Genomic DNA, 8,274 nt, shown 5'->3' on the forward strand with positions numbered 1-8,274 from the left:
TACATGTTGTGTTTAATGTCCATGGGGCATCCAGTTCAGAGCATCCAATAGGCCCTAGAAGTCAGGAGAGAGGTTAGGGCTGGATCAATGAAGCTTGGAGGCCTCTGCATAGAGGAAAGCATTGAATCCATGTCAGTTGTTGAGATTGTGAAGTGAAACACAGAGACAGAAGATCAAGGAGCAAGAAGGTAAGGCACCAAGTCTTCAGGCAGTATGTGGCCCATTGAAAATAGACACTGAAATGATTGAATACGTAGAACGGAGGAGGGAGGTCATTACAGCTGGAAAAAATAGTGTGAGCTGCAGTATGGAGGTTGGAACAAATATGGAGTACATAGGGATCAGCCTGATGTACAAGATCTTTATGAGGCATGGGGGAGATGAGGTGGGATAGCCACAAGCTAGACCACAGTTTCTATGCCCTTTAACGTGTGGTTTTCCAAACTTTGAGATTAATAATCCTGATTCCTAGGGCCTTAGGCCAAGGTACCCTGAGGGTCACTGGAAACAATTTTCAGGCTCTGTTATCCTGCTCTTCACTATCAACATGTATGTGAATACCTTTATTTTCTTCATACATACATACATATATATATTTTTGTACATAGGTGTTTGCATGGTGCCTCCCCCTTTAGACTATGAGCTCCATGAAAGGTGGAATTGTCTTTTGCCTTTTTTGTATCCCCAGTGCTTAGTATGGTGCTTGGCACATAGTAGGTGCTTAATAAATCTTTATTGACAGATTGTCTGATTGACTTCCTTGAGAGATGAGACCTAGGTTCTAGACCTGACTCTACTTTCTCCCTCTGTGAATGTTTCTGGGCCTCAGCTTCTTCCTCCATAAAATGAAGGTGATGAAGGTATTTCATGTAACTGGACTGCTTAATGTCTAAGGCCCCTCCGCCTCTGACATTCCATGTCATTTGTTCTAAGGTCTCTTCCCGCATTGCCATTCTCTGTTTTAAGGTATGTCCCAGCTTTCACATTCTATGTTCTCAGGTCCCTCCTAGCTCTGACATTTTATGTCCTAATATCTACCCCAGCCCTGATGTTCCATCTTCTATGTTCTGATGTTCCACATTCTATGTTCTGATGTTCTCTAGGCTCTGACAGTCTATGTTTTAAGTTCCCTTCCAGCTCTGCCATTCTGTGTTCTAAGGGTTGAGCAAGCTCTACCAATTTTTGTTGTTCATTCCCTCTGGGCACCGACACCCTATTATCTAAAGGCCCTTCCAACGCTGATGCTCTAGTCTGGGATGCTGTTCTGCAGGCGTTTTCATAGCTACTTATTTCCAGGAGAGGGCTCTGAATGAAACAGAATGCATTCCCACTGAAATCACCCATGATAAGGATGGCTGCTTCCAGCTGGCACAGGCCATTGCCATTCTTGGTGTTTTGAGGAGGAGTGGGCAAGAAAGAGGCCATTAGGCATTTGTTCCTGCCAAGGTGTTGGTACAGGCCTGGGGGTGCTCCGATCTGGTCTAGGATCTCCTTTTGCCCTGATATACAGTCTCTCCCTTCACCAGAGTGTTCTATGTGTGGTAGGCTCCTGGCCAGACTCCACCCTCAGTGTCTGCAGAGTTTGTTCTCTGTCTCCCTATGCTGACCTTGGCTGGAACAATGACTCACTGTGACTATTCCCTGGATTGAACAAGTAGGATTCAATCTGATGCATTTTACAGGTCTCTTTGGAGGAGTATAGTTGGCAGTAGGGGTGGGCGTGTGTTAGGGAGAAAGTTCCCTTTACTTTTTTCTGCTTTTCTTCATCTTAGTTCCACTTCCCTTGTACCCACTATTCTTAATGTAACATCTTAATAAATAAACCTTTCTAAAAGTCAAGGTCAGGTGACCAAAATCAATCTTAACTGATAATTTTTGGGAGAGCAACTGGTGAGGACTGAGCCAGTGGCATTAAAAAATCACCCCTAACCCATAAGGAGCTCACCCAGAACTCTGAGGGGGAAATGTAATTTGCTCTGGGATCCAAGACTCCTCTGTGGGAGAGAGAGTTGGGATAAGGATTCTCAGAGCTTCCATGGGCAATATTCAGTATACATTTGGGCACTTGTAATAATGGTAACTTTTATATTGTTTGATATTATCGTTATAAGGATAGGACTTTAATATAGAATCACTTAGGCTAAGGGGTCCTAATACCCATAGACAGTTTTGTTCTTGACCCATGTTCTGACCTTCTGCTTGGAGAAAACTCCTGGCTGTCTGCAGCAGCCTGGGGGCTACTCTTCTTCTGCTGCTTGTGAGAGTAGCCCCAAATTCATATGTCTGTTTTCTGTGAGTTACTTTACCAGGCAGGTGCACTGGACACAGAAGAAGACTGTTTGCCTAAAGGAGCCAAGCAGGAGCCTGCAGTGAGCCAAATTTACTCTCAGACGCCTTTGCTGGTGTTGCGGCTGACATTACTCAGCTCCTCACCACAAACGGACCTAAATTAACTGTTAGTAAAAACATCCTGTTTCCGTGAAAGATTATCTACTACATCTAACTACACTGGAGTTTTCAAGTGTAAACTGTTCCTGCCTCTCTTAGGCTTTGGGCTCCTTTGTGGTTAGTACTGGGGCCTCTGCAGTAGCGTCTGATTTTCCTCTTAATGAAACTTTTCTGTATTCAACTCCACTTACACTCCTCTTCATTTTGGATTTTGACATGCCTCAGACAGCCAACCCACTGACTTAATTTCTGGTCCCAGTAAAAAAGCTTCTCTTTCCTGAACCTTCCCTAAGTCTGGTATTGATAAGTGACCCCCAAGAACTTCTCTGCATCAGAGTCTGATTAGGAATGTCCATTCCCACATCTAGTACCAGTCACCTCTTCTCCACCAAGCTCATTTTTAGGGTATAACTTTGCTACCTGAACCCCAATTTGGAGCATGTTCTTTCCCTAATGTTTGTCACCCTGACAGGGCAGAAGGAACCATGCTCAGACAATCACCCTGCGCTCCACTGCTACTGTCCTTGAAGTGTCCTCAGGACCTGCCTGATTATTTCAGGTTTGCTGTCAACTGGAAAATGAAGCAGAAGCCTGAATCTACATCTGTATCTGGCGTTCCTTATTCCCATGTTTCCTGGCCATACCAGCAATAACTAAGAGCTATTTTGTCCAATTGTTTGCCAGTAAATCTGAAAATCTAAGTTAAACGAATGGATATTAAATAACCCCACTTAAGAAAAAGAAATTGAACAGATCATCAGTGAACTCCCTAAGAAAACATCCCCAAGGCCCAGTGGATTTGAAAGTGAATTCTACCAAACTGTAGGGAGAGAAGTTTGGGGAAAGGGTGGGTTTGGAAGGAAAGAGAATGATATTTTAGTTGAGGAAAATGCGATTCCCAATGTCTAAGAGTGTCAAATGATGGGTAGCCTGTTAAACTAGGCAGAATTTACTTGCAGAATATTACCAGCTACTATTTCTTTCTTTTTAAAAATTTAATATTGCCTCAATTACATGTATAAACAATTTTTAAAATTTATTTTTAAATTTTGAGTTCCACATTCACTTGTTCTCTCCTCTCTGAGACAGAGAAAAAACTCTTGGAGAAGTAGGAGGAGGACCAAGAGAGAGTCTTGTTTCTGAAGCCAAGGGAAGAGAGAAAGAGAAAATAACTGAACTTCTGGTTTGGCATTAGCAGTCACTCACCATCTTCCAGCTTCCAACCTTAGAAGATTCCATTACTCAAGTTAACCTCCAGCTCAAGAAGAAAAGGGACTTTGTGCACTAAGACTGGAAGAGGTACTTAACTTTTGGCTAACACCCCTTCAGTTTCCCAGAAAGGGGAACTTGGCCTTAAAAAAAAAGTCTTGTAATCGTTCTGACTCACAATTATCTGCTACTAAATGATAAAATCTTAGCAATCTATCTGTTCACTGAATCTATAGGTAACCTAGACTTAAGAGACATTTTTTGTCAGTCTGCCTTAGCTCTTAGGGCTAGCTTTTCCTAAAGAAGGGAGTTGATCCTATAACCAAACAAAAAAAAATAAAGTCCTCAATACCAACTGATTTCCTTTTCACCAGAACTAGACGTCCATGGACACCTTAAACTCAACTGTCACAAATCAAACTCATCATTCACTGATCCCCCCAAATCCTCCCTGCTTCCTAATGTCCCCATTATTGCTGAGAACTCCCCCTCTATCCTCTTAGGCTCTCAGGCTGACACCCTAAGCGTCATTCTCAGCACCTTCTTCTCTCTTACCATCCAATATCCAAACTGTTTCCAAGGCCATTGATTTGACCTTCCATCACATCTCTTGCCTATTACCCCCTGTCTCTTCTGGCATTGCCTCTATCTTGGGGCAGGCCTTTATCACCTCAGGCCTAGACTATGGCTCAGGCCTGCTGCTTGGTCTGACTGCCAGTCCAAACTTTTACTTTCTAAGTGATTTTCCTGAAGCACAAGTCTGATGTCTGTTATCACCACTATTGTTCAATATGGTTTTAGAAATGTTAGCTTTAGCAATAAGAGAAGAAAAACAAATTGAAGGTATTAGAATAGGCAAAGAAGAAACAAAACTATCTCTCTTTGCAGATGACATGATGATATACTTAGAGAATCCTAGAGAATCTAGTAAAAAACTACTTGAAATAATAAAAAAAACTTTAGCAAAGTTGTAGGCTATAAAATAAACCCACATAAATCATCAGCATTTCTATATATTACCAATAAAACCCAACAGCATGACATAGAAAGAGAAATTCCATTTAAAGTTACTGTAGACATTATAAAATATTTAGGAGTCTACCTCCCAAAACAAACCCAGGAACTCTGTGAACCCAATTACAAAACACTTTTCACACAAATGAAGTCAGATCTAAATAATTGGAAAAACATCAGTTGCTCATGGGTAGGCTGAGCTAATATAATAAAAATGACAATTCTACCTAAGCTAATTTACTTATTCAGTGCCATACCAATCAAACTACCAAAAATTATTTTATAGAGTTAGAAAAAATAATAACAAGATTCATTTGGAAAACAAAAGGTCCAGAATATCAAAGGAACTAATGAAAGAAATGCAGGGGAAGGTGGCCTAGCAATTCCAGATCTTAAATTGTATTATAAAGCAGCAATCATCAAAACTGCTTGGTACTGGCTAAGAAATAGAGGGTGGATCAGTGGAATAGGTTAAATATGCAAGACACAGTAGTCAATGACTATAGTAATCTATTATTTGATAAACCCAAAGACCCCAGCTTCTGGGATAAGAACCCTCTTTGAAAAAAACTGCTGGGAAAACTGGAAAAGAGTATGGCAGAAAAGGCATAGACCCAAATCTCACACATATACCAAAATAAAGTCAAAATGGGTTCATGATTAGATATAAAGGCTGATACCATAAGCAAACTGGGAGAACAAGGAATAGTTTACCTATCAGATCTATGGAGAACAGAAGAATTCATGACCAAACAGGAGATAGAGAACATTATGAAAAGCAAAATGGATAACTTTGATTACATTAAATTGAAAAGTTTTTGTACAAAGCCAATGCAACTAAGATTAGAAGGAAGGTAGAAAATTGGGAAAGAATTTTTCAACCAGTCTCTCTGATAAGGTCATTTCTAAAATATATAGAGAATTAAGACAAATTTATAAGAACACAAGCCATTCCCCAATTGATAAATGGTCAAAGGATATGAACAGACAGTTCTCAGATGAAGAAATTAAAGCCATCTATAGTCATATGAAAAAATGCTCTAAATTTATTGATTAGAGAAATGCAAATCAAAACAATTCTGAGGGACCACATCACACCTATCAGATTGGCTAACATGACAAAACAGGAAAATGATAAATGTTGGAAAAGATGTGGGAAAATTGGAACACTAATGCATTGTTGGTGGAGTTGTGAAATGATCCAACCATTTTGAAGCACAATTTGGAACTATGCCCAAAGGGCTATCAAAATGTGCATACCCTTTGACCGAGCAATAGCACTTCTAGGGCTATATCCCAAAGAGATCAACAAATGGGAAAAGGACCACATGTACAAAAATATTCATAGCAGCTCTTTTTGTGGTGGCAAAGAATTGGAAATTGAGAGGATGCCCATCAATTGGGGAATGGCTGAACAAGTTGTGGTATATGAATGTAATGGAATACTGTTGTGCTTTAAGAAATGATGAGCAGGCTGACTTCAGAAAAACCTGGAAAGACTTACATGGTCTGATGCTGAGTGAAGTGAGCAGAACCAAGAGAACGTTGTACACAATAACAGCCACGTTGTGCAATGACTAATATTGATAAACTTAACCCTTCCCAGCAATACAAGGGTCTAAGACATCTCCAAAGCCTTCGTGATGGAAAATGCTATCCACATCCAAAGAAAGAACTATGGAATTTGAATGCAGATTGAAGCATACTGTTTGCTATTTTTTTTCTTTTCTATTGATTTCTGGTGGTCTTCCTATTGGTTCTAATTTTTACTTACAACATCACTATTGTGAATAAGATGTTTATATATATATATATATATATATATATCCTATATCAGATTGTGTGCCATCTTGGGGAGGGTGGTGGAGGGGAAGGGGGAGAAAAATTTTAAACTCAAAAGCATATGGAAGTGATTGTTGATAAATCAAAATAAATTAATTTAAAAAAAAAGAAAGAAAGAAATAGTAGCTGGTAATAATCTCCAAATAATTCTGCCTAGTTTTACAGGCTACCCATCACTTGACACTGATAGTCATGTAGGTCTCTTAGACATTGGGAATCGCATTTTCCTCAACTAAAAAATCATTCTCTTTCCTTCCCAACCCACCCTTTCCCCAAACTTCTCTTCTACTGTTTGGTAGAATTCACTTTCAAGTCCACTGGGCCTTGTGGATGTTTTCTTAGGGAGTTCACTGGTGGTCTGTTCAATTTCTTTTTCTAAAATGGGGTTATATAAGCATTCTATTTCCTCTTCTATTAATCTGCACAATTTATATTTGTGGGATGCTGAGTCCTTATGGAAAATCTCTAAGTCCTTATAGACTTTAGGGATCAGTACTTATAGAGGCTTACCTCAGGATAAACACTCACGTGACTCTTGCCCTAGCTCCATTTGTTATGGTTTGTTGATTCTAAGTTCCCACTCATGCTTAGCCTTGAGGCCAGGTGGCTGGCTCAGGCAGACAATAGGAAGAACTGGGCAGGGAAAACAATAGATATGAAATTTGGCATTAAAACTACTTTCTTATCAGAAAATGAGGATCTTTAGCTGCTTAGGTTGTTTATGTTATTAATTAGCGCTTGTAGATCATTTCTCATGGTACAAAGTTGTTTTCTATAGTATGTAATCATGTAACATCTGAAATAAACTAGTCTTATGAGCATTAGTCTCAGACTCGCCTAGCCTGACTTTTCTTTCTTCAGTTCCACTTCCCCGTTTTCTTTCACCGCTCTGTCTTATATCATGCTGGCTGCTGGCATACATTTTTGTAAATATCCATTCATTTCACTTAGATTGTCAGATATATTGGCAAATAATTGGGCAAAATAGCTTAGTTATTGCTTTTATTTCCTCTTCATTGGTGAGAATTCACCCTTTTCATTTTTGATGCTGGTAATTTGGTTTTTTCCTTTTTTAAAAAAATGAAATTAACCAATGGTTAATCATTTTTTGCATAAAACAATCTCTCACTTTCATTTGTTAGTTTGACGGTTTTCTTATTTTCAATTTTATTAATCTCTCCTTTGATTTTTAGCACTTCCAAATTAGTGTTTAATTGTTCCCCTTCTTCTGTTGAGGACACCACCATTCTTCTCATCCAGTGAGGGTCGCAGCCTTGGTGTCCTCCTCACCTCCTTCCTGTCTCTTCCCACATAGGCAGGCTCTTGCCAATTCTGGAAGGTTCTGCCTCTACACCATTTCTCACTTTGTACCTCTCATCTCCACTCAGGGCCTCCACCCTCGTTTTGCCCTCCTCTCTCTCCTGGAATACCTGCCATAGCTTCTCACTGGTCTCCTTGTGTCAACTCTCTTTCCTGCCCTTCCACCCTACACTCAGCTGCCAAAGTGTTTTTCCTGGAGGGTAGGTCTGACTATGTTACTCCCTGCTCAAGAAACTTCTGTGGCTCCCTGGTACTTCTAGGATCAAATACAAATGCTGCCATCTTTAAAACACCCTCCGTACCTGGCCCCAACCTCCCAGCCCAGCCTTATCCCCTCACGTTCTTTCATATGAACTCTGTCCAGTCACACTGGCCTTACTCTTCTCATACATGACACTTCTCTCCATCTCCCCTACCTCTGTGTCTTTGCACTGGCTGTAC

Source organism: Phascolarctos cinereus, unplaced genomic scaffold (genome assembly GCF_003287225.1).
Source record: "Phascolarctos cinereus isolate Bilbo 61053 unplaced genomic scaffold, phaCin_HiC Scaffold_726;HRSCAF=1367, whole genome shotgun sequence".
In the NCBI taxonomy this organism is placed as follows: domain Eukaryota; kingdom Metazoa; phylum Chordata; class Mammalia; order Diprotodontia; family Phascolarctidae; genus Phascolarctos; species Phascolarctos cinereus.